Genomic DNA, 23,384 nt, shown 5'->3' on the forward strand with positions numbered 1-23,384 from the left:
TATTCAGATGCCTTTTAAATGTTGTAATTGTACCAGCCTCTACCAACTCCTCTGGCAGCTCATTCCATACATACCACCATCTGTGTGAAAAGGTTGCCCCTTAGGTCCCTTTTAAATTTTTCCACTCTCATCCTAAACTATACCCTCTAGTTCTGGACTCCCCTCCCCACCTTCCCCCACCCCCACCCCAGGGAAAATACCATGTCTATTTATACTATCCATGTCTCTTAGCCCTCAGCCTCCGACACTCCAGGGAAAGCAGCCCCAGCTGATTCAACCTCTCCCTATAGCTCAAATCGTCCAACCCTGGCAAAATCCTTGTAAATCTTTTCTGAACCTTTTCAAGCTTCACAACATCTTTCTGATAGGAAGGAGACCAGAATTGCACGCAATATTCCAAAAGTGGCCTAACCAATGTCCTGTACAGCCGCAACGTGACCACCCAATTCTTGCACTCAATGTACTGACCAATAAAGGAAAGCGTACCAAACACCACCTTCACTATGCTGGAGTACTGTGCGCAGTTCTGGTCCCCACACTATAGGAAGGATGTGAGTGCACTGGAGAGAATGCAGAGGATATTCACCAGGATGTTGCCTCAGATGGTGCAGGTGTGGGACTGATATAACACAATGGGGTAAAAACAATGACTGCAGATGCTGGAAACCAGATTCTGGATTAATGGTGCTGGAAGAACACAGCAGTTCAGGCAGCATCCAAGGCGCAGCAAAATTCCTTCATCAGGAATGGCTTTTGCCCGAAACGTCGATTTCGCTGTTCCTTGAATGATATAACACAATGCCATACAGCAACGTGTCCAGCCCCTTGACTTCTGACAGCAATGACCAATACCTGGCTTTGTGTCTGTGATAAAGAGAAAGGTAAGGCAGAAGTACTCTCAACCTATTTGCTCCAGTTGAGGGGGCAAAGAGCCAAAATGAAAGGCAAAGCAGAGATGTTGTGAGCGTCCAACCAAGCTCAAAGAGAGTGATCACTCAGAGCGCAATTGAGCACCCTGGCCAGGTCCATGAGATTGGGATGTGTCTCTCTGCACAAGTGTCCTTGCAGTACCATTGAAATGATAGGAGGTGCTGTGCTCCAAAGTGCAGCACAAAAGCGCAGAACTGTACTGCAAATAGACTGGAGATGTGTCATAATGATGTAGAGATTAGATTAGATTACTTACAGTGTGGAAACAGGCCCTTCGGCCCAACAAGTCCACACCGACCCGCCGAAGCGTAACCCACCCATACCCCTACATTTACCCCTTTACCTAACACTACGGACAATTTAGCATGGCCAATTCACCTGACTTGCACATCTTTGGACTGTGGGAGGAAACCGGAGCCCCCGGAGGAAACCCACGCAGACACAGGGAGAATGTGCAAACTCCACACAGTCAGTCGCCTGAGTCGGGAATTGAACCCGGGTCTCTGGCACTGCGAGGCAGCAGTGCTAACCACTGTGCCACCGTGCCGCCCACATGTCAGATAACCAGGTCTGTGGAAGTGGGATGCATCAGGTCACTACCCAGTGGAAGGTGCCCCGAGACACTGGTGCCAGATCCCCAGGGTAGAGGTCTGAAGGAGCAAGTCGTGAACTCGAATCACCACTGACCTGCTCTGACTTTCACATCAAGAACTTTCAATGTCTGGTTTCTATCAGGAGGCTTGGGGAATGGACAACAACATATTAATAAGGGGAGATGAAGTAAGGAGTGAGATTCAATGATAAAGAAATGCAAGTAAACCTGTCACCACTCACTGGTGGGAATCCATTGTGGGAATGTAACACTTAGTTGAAAAATTAGACTGTTTGCTTTCAGTAAGAAGATCCTGGCTGGATATCTCACCCAATTTTCCCCAACCTCCTTGTGTTACGCCTTACACAAGGAACACACAGGAAATTGAGTGCCACCATTCACAGAGCCATAATAATAATTACAGATTTTATAAAAGTATGCAAATCTTTAGACCCAGGTTAGCAGAAATCCTGGAATAGGCCAGGTGTTTGTGCAGGATTACTTTTTCTTAAAATTAAACAGATTAGTGGGTAGGGTTTGGAATTGCTTGCAAATGGGATGGGATTAGACTAGACACAGTGTGGAAACAGGCCCTTTGGCTCAACAAGTCCACACCGACCCTCCGAAGAGCAATCCACCCAGACCCATTCCCCTACATTTAACACTTCGGGCAATTTAGCATGGCCAATTCACTTAACCTGCACATCTTTGGACTGTGGGAGGAAACCAGAGCAAACCCACACAAACATGGGGAGAATGTGCAAACTCCACACACACGGTTTCCTTGGGGTGAGAATTGAACCCGGGTCTCTGGCGCTGTGAGGCAGCAGTGCTAACCACCGTGCCACCCACAGATGAGTTGGACTGAAGGGTCTGCTTCTGTGTTGTACGGCTCTATGACTCTATCTCAGAATCCACAATCCATTGGTATCAGTTGAACAGGTACTGCCATCCAATATTTGCCAACCCCCAGGATCCTCCTGGCACCGCTCTGACCCACTTGTAGGACACTTACAAAGTACAGAGCTGCATTGCAGGGCACACCAGCCATGAGGAGTGAAAAGCTGCTGTGAGAACACTGTGTGTGTAGCACGGACAGGCACCAGTAGCCAAACCAGGCTGGACCTCAGGGCTGCTTGCATGTAGTGCCCAATAGGATTCACAACATTCCTGCCTTGCCCATTGGTGCAGTCAGATAACCTGGCAGAGCTTGCCTTGGGGGTGTCAGTGTACCCAACCTCATCAGGAAGTGGAGAAGTCAACATTTCAGGTGTAACCCTTCCCCAAAACGTTGAATTCTCCGCCTCCTGATGCTGCCTGGCTTGCTGTGTTCATCCAGCCTCCTGCTTATCTACCTTGGATTCCAATACTTGCATTTTTTTTTGTTTCTAACTGGGTCAGTTTTCCCAGCAGCCCTCAGTCTCTCAGTCCCACCCCAGAGCTATGTGCCAGCAGCTTATGTGGCAAACTCACACAGCGTGTGAAGCAAACAGGGTCTCACCATCTTGCAGGGAGTGCTCCTCACCAAAGTCTACAGAGATACTCATCAGTCAGGGAGTCCCGGCACAGCAAGTCAATGGCAGCCTCCAACACCAATCCATGGGGATTGTCCACAGTCAGTCAGCCAGTTGGGGCATTCCTGGTTGAGGGATCTAGACCTCTGAGATATGTGGTACGGTTTATGGATCAGTCCTGGCCCACCATCATGGGAAGCTGTCCACTGGGATTAGGGGCTGCAGGATGGGGAGAGTGGGGTGAAGAGGAGGACGGACTGCAATTGTGAAGTGGAGAAAGTGAGGTCTACAGATGCTGGAGATCAGAGCTGAAAATGTGTTGCTGGAAAAGCGCAGCAGGTCAGGCAGCATCCAGGGAACAGGAGAATCGACGTTTCGGGCATAAGTCTTTCTTCAGGAATGGGGAAAGTTTGTCCAGCAGGCTAAGATAAAAGGTAGGGAGGAGGGACCTGGGGGAGGGGCGTTGGAAATGTGATAGGTGGAAAGAGGTCAAGGTGAGGGTGATAGGTCAGACTGGGGTGGGGCGGAGAGGTCGGGAAGAAGATCTCAGGTTAGGAAGGCGGTGCTGAATTTGATGGATTTGACTGAGACAGGGTGGGGGGAGGGGAAATGAGGAAACTGGTGAAATCCGAGTTCATCCCTTGTGGTTGGAGGGTTCCTAGCCGGAAGATGAGGCGTTCTTCCTCCAACCATCGTTTTGTTGTGGTCTGACGATGGAGGAGTCCAAAGACCTGCATATCCTTGGTGGAGTGGGAGGGGGAATTGAAATGTTGAGCTACAGGGTGGTTGGGTTGGTTGGTCCGGGTGTCCCAGAGGTGTTCTCAGAAACGCTCTGCAAGTAGCCGGCCTGTCTCCCCAATATAGAGGAGGCCACATCGGGTGCAGAGGATGCAATAGATGATATGTGTGGAGGTGCAGGTGAATCTGTGGCGGATATGGAAGTTTCCTTTGGGGCCTTGGAGGGAGGTGAGGGGGGAGGTGTGGGCGCAGGTCTTGCACCTCCTGCGGTTGCAGGGGAAGGTGCCGGGAGTGGAGGTTGGGTTGGTGGGGGGTGTGGATCTGACGAGGGAGTCACGGAGAGAGTGGTCTTTACGGAATGCTGATGGGGAGGGGAGGGAAATATATCCTTGGTGGTGGGGTCCGTTTGGAGGTAGCGGAAATGACGGCGGATGATGCGCTGTACATGGAGATTGGTGGGGTGGTAGGTGAGGACCAGTGGGGTTCTGTCCTGGTGGTGGTTGGAGGGGCGGGGTTCAAGGGCGGAGGAGCGGGAAGTGGAAGAGATGCGGTGGAGGGCATCGTCGACCACGTCGGGGGGGAAATTGCGGTCCTTGAAGAAGGAGGCCATCTGGGTTGTGCGTTTTTGGAACTGGTCCTCCTGGGAGCAGATGCGGCAGAGTCGAAGGAATTGGGAGAATGGGATGGCGTTTTTACAGGGGGCAGGATGGGAGGAGGTGTAGTCCAGGTAGCTGTGGGAGTCGGTCGGTTTGTAGTAGATGTCCGTGTTGATTCGGTCGCCTGAGATAGAAATAGAAAGGTCGAGGAAGGGGAGGGAGGAATCTGAGACTGTCCAGGTGAATTTGAGGTCGGGGTGGAAGGTGTTGGTGAAGTGGATGAACTGTTCAACTTCCTCGTGGGAGCACGAGGCGGCGCCGATACAGTCATCGATGTAGCGGAGGAAAAGGTTGGGGGTGGGGCCAGTGTAGCTGCGGAAGATGGATTGTTCCACATATCCTACGAAGAGGCAGGCATAGCTGGGGCCCATGCGGGTGCCCATGGCTACTCCTTTCGTTTGGAGGAAGTGGGAGGATTGGAAAGAGATTGTGAAGTGGGCAACTGTATTCGTAGGGGATGGGGATATGGTGAAGCCTGGATGGGAAGTGGGTAATGACCTAGAATGACCCTAAAATACTGAGGGCCTTCTTGTTTGGCATAAATTTCCAAGGTGGGTGGGGAGGGTGGCGAAGTAGGGTATGGGAGGTGAAGGGCTGGGCAGTGTCTGGACGTTTCTGGGGGGCCTCTGGCTGGATGGCCCCTGACATCATCCTGCCTCCAGAGGACCCCAGAGGTGGCACTGAGCTTCCCTGCCCACTGCAGCCAAGCTGTCAGTCCTGGGGCCCGGTGTCAGGACAATGGAGTGAAGGTGCGAGTATGTGGCCAGCACACACTGAGGGCACTGAGCCTGGTTCGCCATGGAAGCCACCAACCCGTCCATGAAGGCAGCCGTATGATTGTGTGACAGCTAGTGCCACGGGTTCCTCTCCTGCCTGGGCCTGGTCTCTGGGTAGTCCTCCTTGGCTGGCCACACACTCAGCTGCTCACCAGTTAATGGTCCCAGACTTAGAGTCATAGAGCCATAGAGATGTACAGCATGGAAACAGACCCTTCGGTCCGACCCGTCCATGCCAACCAAAAATCCCAACCCAATCTAGTCCCACCTGCCAGCACCCGGCCCATATCCCTCCAAACCCTTCCTATTCATATACCCATCCAAATGCCTCTTAAATGTTGCAATTGTACCAGCCTCCACCACATCCTCTGGCAGCTCATTCCATACACATACCACCCTCTGCATGAAAAGGTTGCCCCTTAGGTCTCTTTTGTCTCTTTCCCCTCGCACCCTAAACCTATGCCCTCTAGTTCTGGACTCCCTGACTCCAGGGAAAAGACTTTGTCTATTTATCCTATCCATGCCCCTCATAATTTTCTAAACCTCTATAAGGTCACTCCTCAGCCTCCGACGCTCCGGGGAAAACAGCCCCAGCCTGTTCAGCCTCTCCCTGTAGCTCAGATCCTCCAACCCTGGCAACATCCTTGTAAATCTTTTCTGAACCCTTTCAAGTTTCACAAGATCCTTCTGATAGGAAGGAGACCAAAATTGCACGCAATATTCCAACAGTGGCCTAACCAATGTCCTGTACAGCCGCCAAATGACCTCCCAACTCCTGTACTCAATACTCTGACCAATAAAGGAAAGCATACCAAACACCTTCTTCACTATCCTATCTACCTGTGACTCCACTTTCAAGGAGTTATGAACCTGTACTCCAAGGTCTCTTTGTTCAGCAACACTCTTCCTGAACATGAGGGTTCCACCACATGAGGGCTCACTGTCTGAGCTCGTGGGAGGTACAGGAAGCAGCATTACTGCTGCTCCCTCGACCTCAGTGATGAGGGAGGTGGCTCAGGCAGTGAACTGGGGGACAAGCTACTGGCAGCTGCAAGGCACAAGAGAGACAAGGTGTCTCAGCCCGTGGTTAGCTGTGGAAAGCAATGTTAGACAGGGACAATGGGGTCAGTGTACGGGTTGCAATGGAATGCAAAGTGGGACTTACTCAGTTGGTGTAACATGGATATCTCGACACCTCTGTAGACGGGGTCGCTATCTTCTCCAGGGAAGGGCAGCATTCTCCCCTCATACGCCTGATGCTTGACAGCCTTGCACCCATCCTGGCTCTCTCCACCCTGTTGTGGGCTGTTTTCTCCTGGAACAAAAGAAAGAGAGGGAGTGAACAAGACTAAAGTGGGTGGCGGAGCTGAGTTGAATGCTGTGTGAGGTACCCCGAGTGAGTGAGGAGTCAGTGCAGGGGTCAGTGATGTGGGAGGTTGGGGCAGGAGGTGTGAGAATGAGTGAGTGAAGGAAGATGTTGCAGGTCTCAGTGAGAGTGGTAGAGTGTGAGCTGTGGTGGGAGGTGGGTGCAGTAGCAGGGGTAGAGTGAGTGTGAGGTTGCAGACTGAAGACTATAGCTAAGAGGAGAAGATCACTGACCTTCTTGCAATGCTGCTGGCCATTTCTCTGAACCGTGAGGACCACACTGACTCTGGTAGTGACCTCAGACTGGGTAAAGAGTGTCCTTCCTGTGCATCATCCCCTTTACAAGGACTTTCAGGTCCTTGTTGGATAGTCGTGGTGCCATCTACTCCAACACCAACACAATGAGACTCTGTCCATCATTGAACTGGGCAGCATCAGAGTGTCAGGTTGGTCACAATGGCCTTTAAAAGATGGGGGTCTTTCACCTGATTTCCAGTGAGTGATGAGTTCTTCCTGGAACAGTGTGTGATTGAATGGGGATCAGACAAGAGGGGTGTTATGTTCTCGGGGTGGGTAGTTAACAAGGGTGAGTTTGATAAAAGACAACGAGAGAGCTCAGAGAGCTTCGTGGTGACAAACCCTCCATGAAACTCAATGACACTGATGCTTAGCCAAAAATTACACACGGTTCCTATTTTCTTGACAAATATTGGCCAACTAATATTTCAACTATATCTGCACAACTCCCTGCTACACACTATTGCTATCAGCGACTGGATCAAATCATAGAATCCCAAGTGCAAAAAGAAACCATTCAGCCCATCGAGTCTGCACTGACCCTCCAAAGAGTCAGACACCTCCTCCCCCACCCCTATCCCTGTAACCCTATGGCTAACCCACCTAGCCTGCACAAGCCTGGACACTATGGGGCAATCTAGGTGAAAGTGGGTACTGCAGATGCTGGAGATTAGAGTCAAGATTAGAGTGGTGCTGGAAAAGTACAGCTGTCAGGCATTGTCTGAGGAGCAGGAAAATCGACGCTTCAGGCAAAAGCCCTTCATCAGGAAGGCTCCATAATGGCCAATCTACCTAAACTAACCAGCTGAAAAGAACAAAGCTGGTGATTATCACAATTACTGCTGTGGTTCTGTTCGCCGAGCTGGAAGTTTTTGTTGCAAACGTTTCGTCCCCTGTCTAGGTGACATCCTCAGTGCTTGGGAGCCTCCGGCTCCCAAGCACTGAGGATGTCACCTAGACAGGGGACGAAACGTTTGCAACAAAAACTTCCAGCTCGGCGAACATAACCACAGCAACGAGCACCCGACTACAAATCTTCTCACAAACTTTGAATTATCACAATTACTGCAATTATAAGCCCAATTCAAAACCATTTCAAGTTGCTGTTGATGCCTTTTTTTTCATGGGGAGGCAGCTCTCCTCTCCCTGGAAGTGTTGCTGGTTTCATCGAGGGACCCCCCCGGAATCAGCCCCTGGGTACTATTGGACAAAGGGGTACGATAGCCCAAGGAGGAACCATGGGTTTTGTCACAGCAACAAGCATCTGCCCAGAGAGTCTTCCCCTCCATTTCAGTTCCTTGATTTTCCACACATTATTTTCAAAGATACTTGACTCGCCCTTGAGGTATCTTGGCTGCCTCAGCTGAAGTCATCTCTCCCGATTTGTCTGGAGTCGTTTCAAATCTCCACGCCCTCTGACTGGGTCTGGAGCATCAGGGGTTCACCCACATGTCCCAAGTTAGCTGTCTGCCAATTGGCCAACAATCTGTGGTGTAGCTGCTAAGGTGATCCTACCAATGGCAAGTGCAGGATGGACATCAGAGTGCTGATGCCTGTGCTAAATTCCAGGCCACAATCATTTAACCAGAGTGTTCTGACACAACTGGCGATCACCCAGCTGAGGGGATTCAAATAGCTTTACCCATGCTCAGATTCCTGGACAATCAAAACATGTCGCTGCTCAAAAACAATGAGAGGTTTGACCTGAGCGAAATGCTACTGTGTACAGTGAGTTAAAAAATCCACAGGTACATGGGAACACCACATCCTCCAAGTTTCCCTCCAAGCCACACACCATCCTGACTTGGAAATATATCACCATCCCTTCAGTGTTGCTGGGTCAAAATCATGGAATTCCCTCCCTAATGGCATTGTGGGTCAATCCCCAGCAGGTGGACTGCAACAGTTCAAGAAGACAGGGTGCAAGTGGGGACTGCAGATGCTGGAGATCAGAGTCAAGATGAGAGTGTTGCTGGAACAGCACGCAGGTCAGGCAGCATCCGAGGAGCAGGAATATTGACGTTTTGGGCAAAAGCCCTTCATCAGGAAGGAGTTCAAGAAGGCAGCTCACTCCCACCTTCTCAAAGGACAGCTAGTAAAACCAGTGATGCTCACATCCCATAAGTGAATAAACAAGCATTCCTTTCACCCATTTGCAGAATCTGGCACAATACTGAGATGCTGTGGGACAGAAAGGAGTAAAGAAATCTTTTGAAGGCACTTTAGTGGCATCTGACCAGTTGTAAGGTGGTCAATTTGCATTAGTGTTGTTGGTTTTGCAATCCATCCATTCCTTTGAGTTTCTGGGCAGCTGCAAACAGAGCTGTGCAAGTGTGATATCTAATTTCACATTCACTCTGGGTGTACCATGTATCAGTATCTGCGCTGAGAGGCTGCAGAAGAATCTGGAAGCAAGAGGTACAAAGCTCTACAAGGCAATGGGTTCTGCTAGCACCAATGCCCCTCCTGGTCAAAAACCCTATTGTAACCTTTCACCTCTGTGAAAATAAAACCACTCATTGTTGTTTCAAGTGAAATGGGAACAGTGGCATCATAGTGTCTCAGGTATTTGACAGAATGACTGAAATCAGTGATGCAGCTGACTCTTTATATCATTACACAGAGAGACCCCATTAATAACAATAGAGCCATAAAAGCTCACCAACAATCAGATCTAATGACTGTTTCAATAGAAAGTGCATTTGCAGAATTAGCAGTTACTAAAGATCATACAAAATGGAGCTGAGGCTGATAGCCTTGTTTACTTTTAAATATTCAAAATTATTTCAATAAAATCAAAGGGGATCAGTCAGCACATTGAACAGTACGACTTTACCAACAATAATTATTGTCTGTACTTAAAAAGACAAAAATGGAAAATGGCATTCTGATTATGATGCCCTTCTACCATAAATGCAAAAGCTAACAATGTGGAAAGAGAGACACCAGTTAAGCTGTTTTATTTTACACTGCTGGCAAGCTATGGAAATTGCTACCAACATTCTTGCAATGCTAATGCAGTTTTTTGCATCTTCCTGATCAGATTAAAAGTTAAATGTTTTGTACACAACCTCTTGATTTGAATGTTTATGTATTTACATATATAATATAGTTTGTGAATCTTTAATGGGAGAAAATGATGAGTTGGTTGATACATCAGTTTCTCATTTTCTGAAATATTTTATTTATTCATTCTTTTGTGATTTGCGATTGGTTCTTTTTTATTTAGAGGATGCAATAAACAGTAGACAATCGAGTGAGGATGATATAAGCGAGTTTACAGAATGGACTGTGTACTGAAATCATTTTGAAATCTATTGTCCAAAATTTGTCAGAGACAAATACTTGCATTTTACAGGGAAGAAGACAGAAACACCCTGAATATTTCATCACTCATTATTGGTGTATGTAAGTATTATTCAAATAGAAAAAGACTGACATTCAGCTCAAAATGGTAAAAACAATGTCTTTATTCCTGATGAAGGGCTTTTGCCCGAAACGTTGATTTTACTGCTCCTTGGATGCTGCCTGAACTGCTGTGCTCTTCCAGCACCACTAATCCAGAATTCAGCTCAAAATGTCAATCTATTGACAGGTATATATCAATTCATATACAGCAGAACAAACTAAAAACCAACTCAACATAATCAATCAAGCTAGCAAATAAATACTTCAGAAATAAAATCAGAATGTCTGATCCAAATTAAAACGAAGTTAAGATAATTAACACAGAATATAGAATGGAGTTTTTGTGGATGCAACAAAGATCCGAATAGGTGTACTGAAAATTTTCAAATATACCTGCAGGGCTTGGAAATGACACAAGCTCCCATTCTACAGCATACTAGCTCAGTAACTTGATATCAGTGCATGTAGGTAAATATGTAATATAATTTCCCACTGAATTTCTCTTTGTGGCTCAATGTCTAAAAAACATTGCAATAAAAAAATGACCTTGATCGTTGCTGGTATGGACGAAAGCTGAGGCATAGATAAAGACTCCAAAAATATAAGGGGAATTCTAGGAAGAGTTAGGCATTAGTCTAATCACTTTAAATCGTTTTTCAAAATAAACCATTCTAACGATTTTGCTATTTTTATCACTCATTTGGTGCCCAGGAAAATACAACTTAAATGACTGATGCTTAAGATGAACAATGATGTAAATCACTGTGCTATTCTATGATTGTTTAGTTTGGATTTTCAATAGTTAGTGCTAAAAGTAAATACATTGCTGTTTGTTTATCACTTCACAGCATCATTTTAATTCTAATAGTGGTTTCAACCATGTTTATTAACTGACTACAATAATGGGAAATCCTGCAGCAAGTAATTAAGTCTCAAGAAGCAAATCTGCTTACTTTGAAATGCAATAGATAATCAAAATGCAGTTGCTCAAGTGTAAAATGCAGAATTTAATGATCCTATGTAATACAGATTATGGCCTTCATTCTAAAAACTAGTAATGCAGAAGAACAAAGCTGTGGTCCACACTGTTAGCTTTTGCATTCAAATAATGCATGGAGACCCCTTTTCAGCAGCAGTCCAGTAATTCCCGAATATTGGTTGCTCCACATAACCAGACATTGTATTTGTTTATCAACGATATTTTAATAAGTAATTCTTCATAATATACTCTTTAAACACAGATTTGCTTTGCTCTAAAATGAAATAAAGGAGTTTAAAAGCCAAAATGATTGTGATGCTACATTACAAAGATCAACCGAAGAAGCTTCACTTGATAAAAACACCAACCTGAGTACAAGGTTATATTATGTTGACAAGTTATGTTGTCAAACATGAATATGTGCTAAGAGTGACTATCCATGTGAGAATGTATACTTATAAAGAGAAGACATGGGGTAAGAAAATTATTTTGAGAAAATTATACAGAAACAAATGTCAAATGAAATATTAGTTCATCCATTTGGAGAATGATATGGATTAATTTTTACACTGAAATGAAATCAATTTCTAAAACTACAATATTTTTTCCATTGAATAGTTTTAAGCCCAATGGAAAATAGCCCAAGAACAACTGCATCTGCTTGTATTGATGAGCCTTGCATTCTCCAGCCTGGAGATAACACCCTACTTTAACAATGCTGAAACCGAATAGCCATCATCTTTTATTCAGTGACTATAAAGGTGGAGAAGCTGAAAGAGAGGGTTTAGATTGCATTATTGGTCATTTAACACTTCAAGAACTCTACTTCACTATTGAAAGTCAAAATAGAAAGGTGTTTTACAATTTTGTTTTTATTTAAGTTCTGCTCTGTGCGCTTTTACAATGTTACTTCGGAACATTAGCTGTGCATAATTAAAGAAGATTTGCACTCTGTGCTTACTTAAATTAATATATATTATATAATCTCCTCAATACAGAAGGACCTTTGAATTTTGGTTGACCATGGAGCAAGTTGGTGGGACTGAATGCTCTTTAAAGAAGCAGCTGCGCCAAACTTTTAAAAAAGACTGTTAATACATAGTTACTAAACTAAAGATACAGGGAACAAAATTGGTTGGTAGATTTTCTGATAGACTCACTAAATTATCAATGTCAATCTAGAAAGAATTTCCACTTCCTGTTCTTACAAAAAATGCACAGTTTTTATATAATCACATTCCTTCTGCTAATTTTCCAAACATTTTGTTGATTAAAAGCATGATGATATCAAATTTGTACATTAAAAATTGCATATGGATTTTCAAAACCTAGAAATCTCTTGCTTTTGTTATAATTTTGAATATATTCAATAGGCAAACTAATTCCCGTAACCAATTAACAAGATACTTGTAATCGGTGGCAAATTTTCAGTGATTGTTTTACCAAATGTCATTAAAAATAATGGAGAGAGTGAATTGCCTCTTTGTTTTTGCTGTTTGAAATGTTGTTTTATAATGTTTGCCTCACTCTAAGGCACTTGTCCAAGTAATTATTTGTGACTTGACAAAGCAGCATTTGTGTTTTATTGCTGGTTGTGCTGAACTTATCTGGCAAGGCTCTGTTCCTTTCAATAGAATGCCATGCTGAAGGGCACAGTTACTTGAGAACAGTAAATTGATGGCCTGTTGTACCATTGCTAATGTAACCAGTGATGAAGAACAAACATTTTCAGGGACGCTGGTACGCTTTCAAACGAAATAACATAGAAAAAGAAACAGCAGCTACAGAAGAAAATTTGAAAGGAGAGCTAGTGATAATGTACTGGACAAGAATTATGCAAAAACAAAAATATGGAGCTTTAAAAAATTTTTCATAGGATTACTACTGTACTTGTTTACAAGATATTAACACGCATCTTTCTTGTGTACTGTCATCATGATCATTACAGAAATACTGTAGAAATTTTATTAAATTCAGGATGAATTTATTAAAGTGAAATTTTCCAGTGCTGAGGTTTGGCAGGCAAGATCGTAAGGATGTTTTTCATTTATTTACAAATCATATTACAAAGCTGAGGAAGTGCCAAATATGTAATATCACTAAAGCAAACAAAATTATCTCATTGTAATTCCCACAAATAACATGAAGTTATTGTACATCAGGCACACAAAAACATTTCATTTTTACTGTGTCTTGCCATAACATAACTACTGTTCTGTTGAATTAACATTTTTTTAAAGAACTTCCCAAGCTAAAGAACATTTTACAATGTTTGCAATTTTAAATGAAGCAATACATTTTATGAACACTGGTTTCTGATTGCAGTTACTTTGTACAAAATGTCAGATTTGGAAACTTAAAATGTATATTTATTTATTTGATTATTACAGTCGTTAGGCATAGCAAGTCTAAAGTTGTTCCTCTCTGAATAAGAAATCATTAACCTGGTTGGATTCTCTTTGGTATAGGACCTCAAAGTCCAGAAGGACAAATAGCTTTCTCAGTTTATGTTCACATCTGTATGATAGTGTTTCACTGCATACAGCCCCATCCCCCCAAAGCACTGCAGTTCATTGATTTGCAGCGCATTGTCATTTTGTAGACTTTTATATACCAGTAAAAATAACTTTACAAATGGAGAAAATAATAAAGCATATAAAATATATTCTAAAACACCTGCATACAAGCATACAACTGCTTAATATGACAGAGATGCAGACATTATATTATTTTGATCATGTTGCATAGCTGGTATATTTTTGCAATTAGTGTCACAAATGTTGTACATGAACAGCAACGATTATAGTAAAGAGCATCTTGAGCTAATACTGATTTTAACAAGTTTGCTGCTTTCATTTAATTTTTTAATGATAATTAAATTTGTATTTTATTGACAGCAGGATTTGAAATGTAGCTTTTCAATCCTGGCTGATAAGGGCTAAAAATAAACCAAGCATTTTCCCATTAATTACATTCTCTGAACATAGCTAACATGAATCATCTTCTTAATTTTTGGAAATGATGCAATTCTACAATTGACATAGAAGATAAATGTTATTTTTTTTAATGGAGTAACTTAGGTAAAGCTACTTTTAATTTTCTTTAATAGTTTCTGTGCTACTCGAAAAACAACTTGTTTCTGGCCCAATGCTATCTAAACAAAAGCAACTTCCAAAGCAGTTTAATTTAGAAAAAACACCCTTTTAATCAGGTTACTTTTGGCTAACTTCCCAAAAGCAGACTGAAGTGCACTGCTTGTTGTTTTCAACAGCTTACACTAAGCCTGCACCATGGAAATAATCTACTTTTAAACCCTGAAAAACAAATCAACTGTGTTAAGGACATAAGTCCCTGCCATTATACAGTGATTAGGATGAACATTTTTGTACACTCGCCTGTTATCCAGTTAGATTTATAACAGATGGGAGAATGGTGGAAAAGACGTAACATGGGTTCAGCAACAAATCTTTCATTAGTTTAACAAACAGCTGATTACATTGTTAATTGTTCAATGCATTCTTTTGTGTTTCTGAATATTACAGAAACTTAAAAAACTCTGTATTATTGAATAGAATGAAGTAACTGGAGTAATTGTTTTATTCATACATGTACACAGACTTGATTATTCCTATCTATGCCATTAAACATAGCTTTAGGATTACAACCCCTCCTTCTAAATTATTTTTTAATGAATGAGTAAAATAAAATGAAATTATGTTGTTCAATTCTCAGTGTAATTATTATATGAAAAATGTATAATGTGTACATCATTTTTTGAACTTCAGCAATACTGCTTTTCAAGTTTAGAATTACAGTAAAATGGGAAAAACTGACATCATTCTACTTAAATGCAGCCTTTTAATTGACAGTATAACTCAATCTTTTTCAAGAGTAAGCTGATAAAATATTTAAATGTCTTCTGTTTTCATGTCTTACACTTCCTTGAGAGGATGTACTTTTTACATATATATTTGGTTTTCGATGATTGCTAACTGTACTGCACAGAGCTACTCCAAAACATTGTACACTAATAATTTCAGATGCATTTGCACATACAGGCAGCTTTAATTAAAAAGAAGACAAGAGGAAAATGAGGGAAAAATGAATTTTGTATAAACTTAGCTGGCAACCACAGTGGACCAGTGGTGGGTGCTCTTGAATGGTGAAGGATTATGAACTGTAATATGTCCAGACCATATTATAGCGACCATGTCCTATCCTGCCTTAGGATTACTATTGCGGAGACTATTTGGATTTAAAGATTTATTGCTCATGTGCTTAGTGCATAATCTAAAGGCAAGAAATGTCATGTTTACATTTTTTTCAAGTTTCTCTTAAAGAACTCCACTCATACTAAATTGTTGAAATTGTATGTACATTTTCTGTTGCTATAATTATTCTTTTTATGATCTGGAATTGATTCTGTCACATATTGCTACAAATAATATATCACTGATTGCAGATGTCAGTTTCAGAGATGATGAAATGCATTGAACCAGGAGCTTTGTCTTTATACAACTAAAAATATATTGTAATGTGTTCAAAACATATTATATAACTCATGACATAGTTTTGAATGAAACAAAAAGATGTGATTGGAATGAGTATCTTACAGGTTCTTAGATAAGTAAGTCAGGAAAAGAATATGTTATCTTTTTCAATCTGATTACTATTAATTAAAAGTGACACCAAGCTTTCTTTTAAAACGCTCTGAGCCATTTCAGCATAATATGCTGACAATGAGTAACATATCTTCAAAAGGCTATGGATAGTCTTTATTGCAGTATGAAGTAAATGATTCAAAATAACTGTTATGTTTCCTATCCAAAAGGTAAAATCTGATTTTTATAAATCATGTAGCACAAAGATACTATTCCTGTATGAATAACCTATTTTTAATTTTAAAAATCCTACTATCTCCATCACAAACAGAGGGAGTAATCAAGAGCTTCTCCATTTTGCGGTTGTAAAAAAAATCAGTCTAGAAAATGAGACAAAATGGAGGAAAGGGATACAATGGACCAGAGGCAGATACCAATAGATGGAAGGTGATGACGGATGCAGGGATTGGGGGATGGGGGAAGGGTGGTGGGGGGAGGTGGATTACTGAATTGATGTAGCAGGAGGTAATCAGAAGAGAAGCCGTACAACTAGTTAGCAAAGGTACAATCCATTTTTGAATAATTGATCTCCTGACTACTGCTATCAAATACTTGTGCATGCACATACCGATACCAAAAGTAATGTTTGAGGACTGAAGAAAATCATAAGGAAAAGGGAATAATTTTGTGAGCTATGTTAAAACAGTCAAAGAAAGTCAAAGCACGTGTCCGCAGTTGGTAACTAAAAGAATTATTCTGAATAGTGGAAGTTTGGTTTTGAGAATGCCCTATCTTAGCACAATATCCACAGAAGGCAGCAAATTATTTAATTTTTGTATAATCAAGAGTACAAGATGTTACGCACAGTGTTTCTACCACACATATTGACTGTAGAGAAATGTTGTTACATTCAATAGTTCAGAAGCAACAGAAAAGCTGGTTGGAATCAAACATATACAAGAGAACAGCTATACCATAACTGATTATGTAAGTCATGCAGCTGGAGCTTCATATTTATTTGCATGCATCAGAACATTAGACTGTATGTTAATAAACCTGAAGTGGTGGGAGGGAACATCATGTTAGAAAGAGTATTTTTACTTGTATCTTGAAAGCAACAGAACTTGTTCTGTACCATAAATGTTATCATTCTGCAGTCAGATATGTGAAGAAAATGTTAATCTGCAGATATTCGTGACAAACTGATAGTGTAATGATATTTGTAACTAGGTAAAATCTTAAACACCAGAGGAGCTGAGAAATTAGCCACTCCCAAGGGTTAAATGACAGAAGAGATTATCTGAATAAAGTTACATAAACCGGTATAGATGTTTCACTGCAGCAATATGTTACATTTTCAACTTCCAATTACAATTGATTCCTACTTAATTGAGTAACTGTTTGATATAATAGTGATAGTTGCTTATCATGATTACTATTCATGAGCAGTGCAGATAATCTTCTTGAAAGACGTCTGTGCAATAGGAGCATTAAAACATAAAATGTCAGAAATGAATGTGCCTTTGTCCCAAATGTTAATACCTATTATCCTCTTGGCTGCTGACTGGCCTGTTGTTCATTTCCAGAATTTCTGCTTTTAATAAATGTAATATTTAAAGCCATTTCTATTTTTCCTATAAATTTCTTTCGGAATTGCTTTAGGAATGTCCATCAGATATTAGAAACGACCATATATTGGATGTAATCAGAACATCTCACTTCTTAATACTTCAGAAATGTTTCCATCTCAGAAACTGTGCTGTTTAATAATTAATAATTGACTCTTAGTTGTATTCAGTGCTTTGGTCATTTCAGGTCCTTAATCATGCATCTTGATTTGTACCTAGTCAGAATACTGGCACTACCTCTCCTAATATATCATTTACATTCATCTCGCTGAACAGATTTGCATTAATGAATGGCCTGAATTCAGTAATCAGTAACAAAGAGCAGAGACTACACTGATCTAACAGAGAGGATCTCCTCCTAATATACAGAAACAGGTCACCAAAACAATTGTCCTGAAATTAAAATTTACTCAGAGGGCAAACACATTTCTCTCCCTGGTTTGAAGTGAGCATCTAACAATCACCTCATAACCCCAGTATTGACAGAATGAAAACATCAATCCAAATAAGCTTCAAGCTATGCTATTAATGCATAGTTTCAAATGACTTAAGAATGGGGAAAAAGCACAAGCTCAACTCTAAAATAATTATTCAGGCACAGTGCCTTTCATTGAAAACCAAATACACAATTCACTGAGCAAACAGAAAATCACAAGCTCGTCACAAATAAAATGTCATAGAACCAACCAGTCCAGGAGCTTGACAGTTCATCTAAGAGCAGCAGAAATGAGAGTCTGATGGTTAGCATGAATGACAGCAACGGGGGCTCTCCAATCACACAGAATGGAGTGGGCCTGTTGTGACTTTCCTTTACATGGGGTTAGGCAGGCTGACTTGGGGCATTGTGATGTCAGTCCGAGAAAAGATTCCTGCATCCCACCCCACGCACCCAGAATCCACCCACCCCCACCCCTCCCCTGTTCTCCCACAGCCTGACCCCAGCAGTCAGGTTTCAACATCATCTTTCAACTTGACACAATAATTTGCACCTGCAGAAACTAGAGCACACACCGGAAGCTAAAGATAGAGATTAATGATGCTTCCTTTGTTTACTGCTAGCAGAGCTGCTTCTAAAATATTTTTGATTTCTAAATAATCCTCAAATAATTTATTTGGTACATAAATTGTAGTTCCATGTTCACGAATGACAAATAAGAGACCAAATAAATAAAGGTTCTCTTAATGCTGAATTACTGCGCTCTGCAACAGCCAGTGTCTCAGGAAAAGTTAAATCTCCCCAAACATTCATTGCATGTTTTTGTGAGTTTATCCGTTAGGCTGTCAATTCTGGCCCTTATTTCATACACAACAGTAAACAGGAAAACCCAGCTCCATTTACAATAACTGAAAATATTTCTTATTCGTGATATCAGCATATATCTTGTTGCCAAAAAGAGGCTATGGAACAAGGCTTGAGCACTTTTATTAGACTGTGTAGGCTTTGGGGAAATTGTTTTTCATCATGAGAGGTTTGCTAAAATGAGAGTTTCTTAAAATGAACGGCTTGTACTTAGAATCTGTCATAACATGTTTGTTGTAAGAGGGTTTATTATTGGGAGAGATTTTTAATCACTGTTTGCTATAATGAGAGGTTTACAATGAGAGCTTGCTTTCATATGAGTTCATTCCATTTTAGGACAATTAAAATAAGATCATTCCTTCAAACAAAATGCTTTCAATGTACTGGTTATAGCAATAGGTTTGTAAAAAGAAGAAAAATGAAATTAGATTTCCCACATGACAGTTACAAATGATACAGCCAGCAACAAGAGGCCAGTCAGCTTAACCTGGGAGTTACCATTGACAAAAAACTCAGCTGGACTCACCACATAAACAAAGTGGCTACAAGAGCAGGTCAGAGGCTACAAGTCCTTCAGCAAGTAACTCACCTCCTGACTCTCCAGAGCCTGTCCACCTTCTACAAGGCACAAGTCAGGAGTGTGATGGAATGCTTCCCATTTGCCCTGGATGGGTGCAGCTCCAACAACACTCAAACAATAATCCCCATTGATGGACTCTCACTGCTGGGTCTCCACAAGAATCTGGTCTCAATGTCTGGAACTCATTTGGAAAATGCACCAAATTGCTCCCAATAACAGGAACGGCCTTGCTTGGCTTCTCATGTGATTCTCCCAGATTTCTCAGGTTAGAGGGTATAGAATAAAAGGGGACCTGAGGGGCAACGTTTTTACACAGAGGGTGGTACGGATAGGGAATGAGCTGCCGGGGAAGTGATTGAGATGTGTACATTAACAACATTTAAAAGGCATTTGGACAAATACATGGATAGGAAAGGTTTAGAAAGGTGCAGGGAAATGGGGTTAGTGTGGATGGACATTTTGGTTGGCATGGACCAGTTTGGGCCAAAGGGCCTGTCTCTGCACTTTAGGACTCTGTGACTGTATTTCTCGGCACAGTCCACGTTGTTTGGGACCTGCTGAGATGCCGCCTGGATAGCCCAAATCCTGGAGAGTCAGGAGGATAGTGATAGACATCAAGAGGAAATGACTAGGCTAGTGAAATGGGTGGACATGTAACAGATGACATTTAATGAAGACAAGTGTGAAATGATACAATGTGATAGGAAGAATGAGGAGAGGAAACATACAGTAAAGGAGAAGAGGCTGGGGAAAGGGATCTGATTGGAGTATCTAAAATTATGACAGGCAAAAACAGAGTAGGTCGTGAGACTCTTTTCCCCACGGCAGAGAACTCGAAGACCAGAAGGCACAGGTTTAAGGTGAAGAGTCAGTGGTTTAGAAGGATCTGAGGGAAAATCTTATTTACCCAGAGGGTAATAGAAATATGGAACGTGCTGCCTGAGAAGGTGGTGAAGGCAACTATTCTCACAACATTTAAGGATCATCTGGATGAGGACTTACAATGCCAGGATGTCTCAGGCTATAAACCAAGTGCAGGTAAATAGGATTAGTGCATTTTGATGATGGTTGGTCGGCATAGACATGGTGGGCCAAAGAGCCTGTTTCTATGCTATATGACTCTATGATTCTGAAGGATGAGATTCTAAAGAGGGGTGCAGAAATGGAGAGATATTGAGTAAGTGTACACAAATCACTGAAGGTGACATCGACTTTAAAAGGCATCCAGGTTACTGGGCTTTACAAAGAGTACAACCAATGGCAAAGAAAACATATCAAACTTTATAAAAGACAAGTCAACTTCAACTGACGTACTGGGTTGGATTTTTGGAATAGCAGGAGACTAGGCTTTGCAGAATCATGTGGAAGGTGAAACTCAGAGTCCTGCGGGTGGAAAAATGACTCATCAGTATTTTTGGGAGAATTACCCAACATTACGGATCACCTGCACCAAGCTTGAATCCTACTTTGTTGGATCTAATGTAGCCTCCTGATTAAGTGAAGCTGACATGAGTTTTCGGTGCCGTTAAGAACCTGCCCATTGGAGGCTGGTGACATTGATGTGGCTTACCCAACTCTCTCTGAATCATTTTAATGTGATGGAGAGTGAGTCACAAGGCGCTGGATCATTTTCAGAGAAGTAGTTCTGTTAGAACTTAAAAAGACCTTGTAGACATTTTATAATCAGTTATAACATGTTTTTGGCATAAATAATGCCTTCTGACCCAGAGATGGGGATACTACCACTGCACCAGAAGAGGGGTACAGTCTGAGGTAGGAAGTCCATGAGCCAAATTTATTGGTTCCCAGAATTAAAGAAGGTGTGCACAGCTGGGAGAGAAAGAGCCCATGCATCAAAGTGGCATCAATATCTGTGTCCCTAAGGGACGATGCTATAGAGGCTGCCTTAAAGGGAAGTGAGTAATGATGACACCCTGGGAATCATTCTCTTCATATTCTGTCCTCCTTAAGTGCTGGACGAAATCAGCCCTGCAGTGAAGTTGATGCTGTATGCCAGTCTGGAGCAGCCACACACAGACTGACCACATTTTAAATACGGCAGCGTTGTGGATCAGGTGGGCTTCCTGAACTCAGAAATGCACCCATCATCCACTCTGGCTGTAAGCCCACGTCACACAGATTAATTAGCTTGCAGTTTCACGGTTGGATTCAGGCAGCCTCATCCTTCACATGCCACATTCCTGGCTATTTCATTATCCGCCCACTGGCAGAGGCAGCAATGATAGAAGAAAATTCAGGTTCCTCTGCTGAAACATTTTCCCACTTTCTTTAGGGACTCTTAAGGGCTTTTCACCACAGCCCGTGGGGACTTTCCACATGCAGTCTTCTGCTGGTAATTGTGCAGGTCAGGCTCGACAATATCTTCACAAGAGCAGTTGCAGAGCTAGGAGCAGGAGAAGGCCATTCAGCCCTCGAGTCTGCTTCGCCATTTAATATGATCTCGGCTGATCTCATCTCAGCCTCAACTCCACTTCCCTGCCCACTCTACAAAAGCCTTCGACTCATTTCTAATTAAAAACCTGTCAATCTCCTCCTTACATTTCCTTAATGTCTCCCACCACACGCTGTGAGAGTGATTTCCACAGATTCATGACCCTCAGTGAGAAGTAATTTCTCCGCATCTCTGTTTTAAAACATCCATCCCTTATCCTAAATTGATGACCTTTTGATCTAGGTTGCCTCACGTGAGGAAACATCCTCTCTACGTTGACTTTGTCAATCCCCTTTAGCATCTTATAGACCTCAATTAGATCTGCTCTCATTATTCTAAACTCCAGCGAGCATGGGCTTAAACTGCTTAATCTCTCCTCAAAAGACAAACCCCTCATCTCTGGGATCAATCTGGTGAACTTCCTCGGAGCTGCCTACAATATATTAGAGTTGATCTTTCTCTGTATCTTCTCTGTAGCTGTCACATTATATTCTAATTCTGTTCTGTTACCCTGATGTACTTATGTAAGGTATGATTTGCCTAGATAGTACAAAAAAACAATACTTTTCATTGTATCTCTGTATATGTGGCAATAATAAATCAAATCAAATCAATAAAACTACATCCCTCCTCAGTAAGGACATGCTGCTGCTGGGACTTTGTGCCATTTGCACAACAGGTGCCCACTTTAAACCCAACTGAACAGCACAATATTACAAACAAGTAACTGCCCATTATAGTCTACTGCTTCACAATCTTTGTGAATGACTTGTCAACAATAGGGAAGATGGCACCCTGGGGAAAGAGAACTGGAGAAACTGGTGGAAGGGGTGCGAGGGGATGATGGAGACTGTCAAAGCATCCATTAACAGTTCCTCCTTCCACTTTCATCTCACATCCCCAGGACCTGATCAAATGTATCCCACGACATTGTGGGAAGCAAGGGAAGAAATTGCAGGGCACCTCGCTGAGTTATTTGGACCATCGATGGCCACAGGTGAGGTGCTGGAAGACTGGAGAGTGGCTAATATTGTGCCTTTATTTAAGAAAGGCTGCGAGAAAAAGCCAGGGAGCTATAGCCCAGTGAGCCTGAGCTGGGATAAGTTGTTGGAGGGGACTCTAAGAGATAGGATTAACATGGATTTGCAAAGACAAAGACTGATTAGGGACAGTCAACATGGCTTTGTGCGTAGGGAAACCATGTCTCACAAACTTGATTGAGTTTTTTGAAGAGGTGACCAAGAAGACAGATGAAGACAGAGCAGGAGATAGCATCAACATAGACTTTAGGATGACCTTCAACTAGGCTCCACACGGTCAACTGGCTAGTAAGGTTAGATCACATGGGATCCAGGGAGACCTAGCCAATTGGAAGCAAAATTGTTTTGACAGTAGGAGACAGAGGATGGTGGTAGAGGATCATTGGGTTCAGACTGAAGACCTGTGTCCTGCCACAAGGACCAGTGCTGAATCTACTGTTGTTTGTCATTTATATAAATGATTTAGATGGGAATATAGGAGGCATGGTTCGTAAATTTGCGGATGACACCAAAATTGATGGGATAGAT

At 42.3% G+C, this 23,384-nt stretch overlaps 1 long non-coding RNA gene across 1 annotated transcript; it reads left to right on the forward strand.

The window, feature by feature from the left end:
* Window positions 1-9,945: 9,945 nt before the first annotated feature.
* Window positions 9,946-14,980, forward strand: LOC148150071 (uncharacterized). The gene is made up of 3 exons (XR_015756812.1): window positions 9,946-10,276; window positions 11,518-11,730; window positions 12,890-14,980. It is a non-coding gene; the product is annotated as an uncharacterized LOC148150071 (long non-coding RNA).
* Window positions 14,981-23,384: the final 8,404 nt, after the last annotated feature.

Source organism: Chiloscyllium plagiosum, unplaced genomic scaffold (genome assembly GCF_037043375.1).
Source record: "Chiloscyllium plagiosum isolate Xiang-an unplaced genomic scaffold, Cpla_swu_hap1 HiC_scaffold_4, whole genome shotgun sequence".
Lineage (NCBI taxonomy): Eukaryota > Metazoa > Chordata > Chondrichthyes > Orectolobiformes > Hemiscylliidae > Chiloscyllium > Chiloscyllium plagiosum.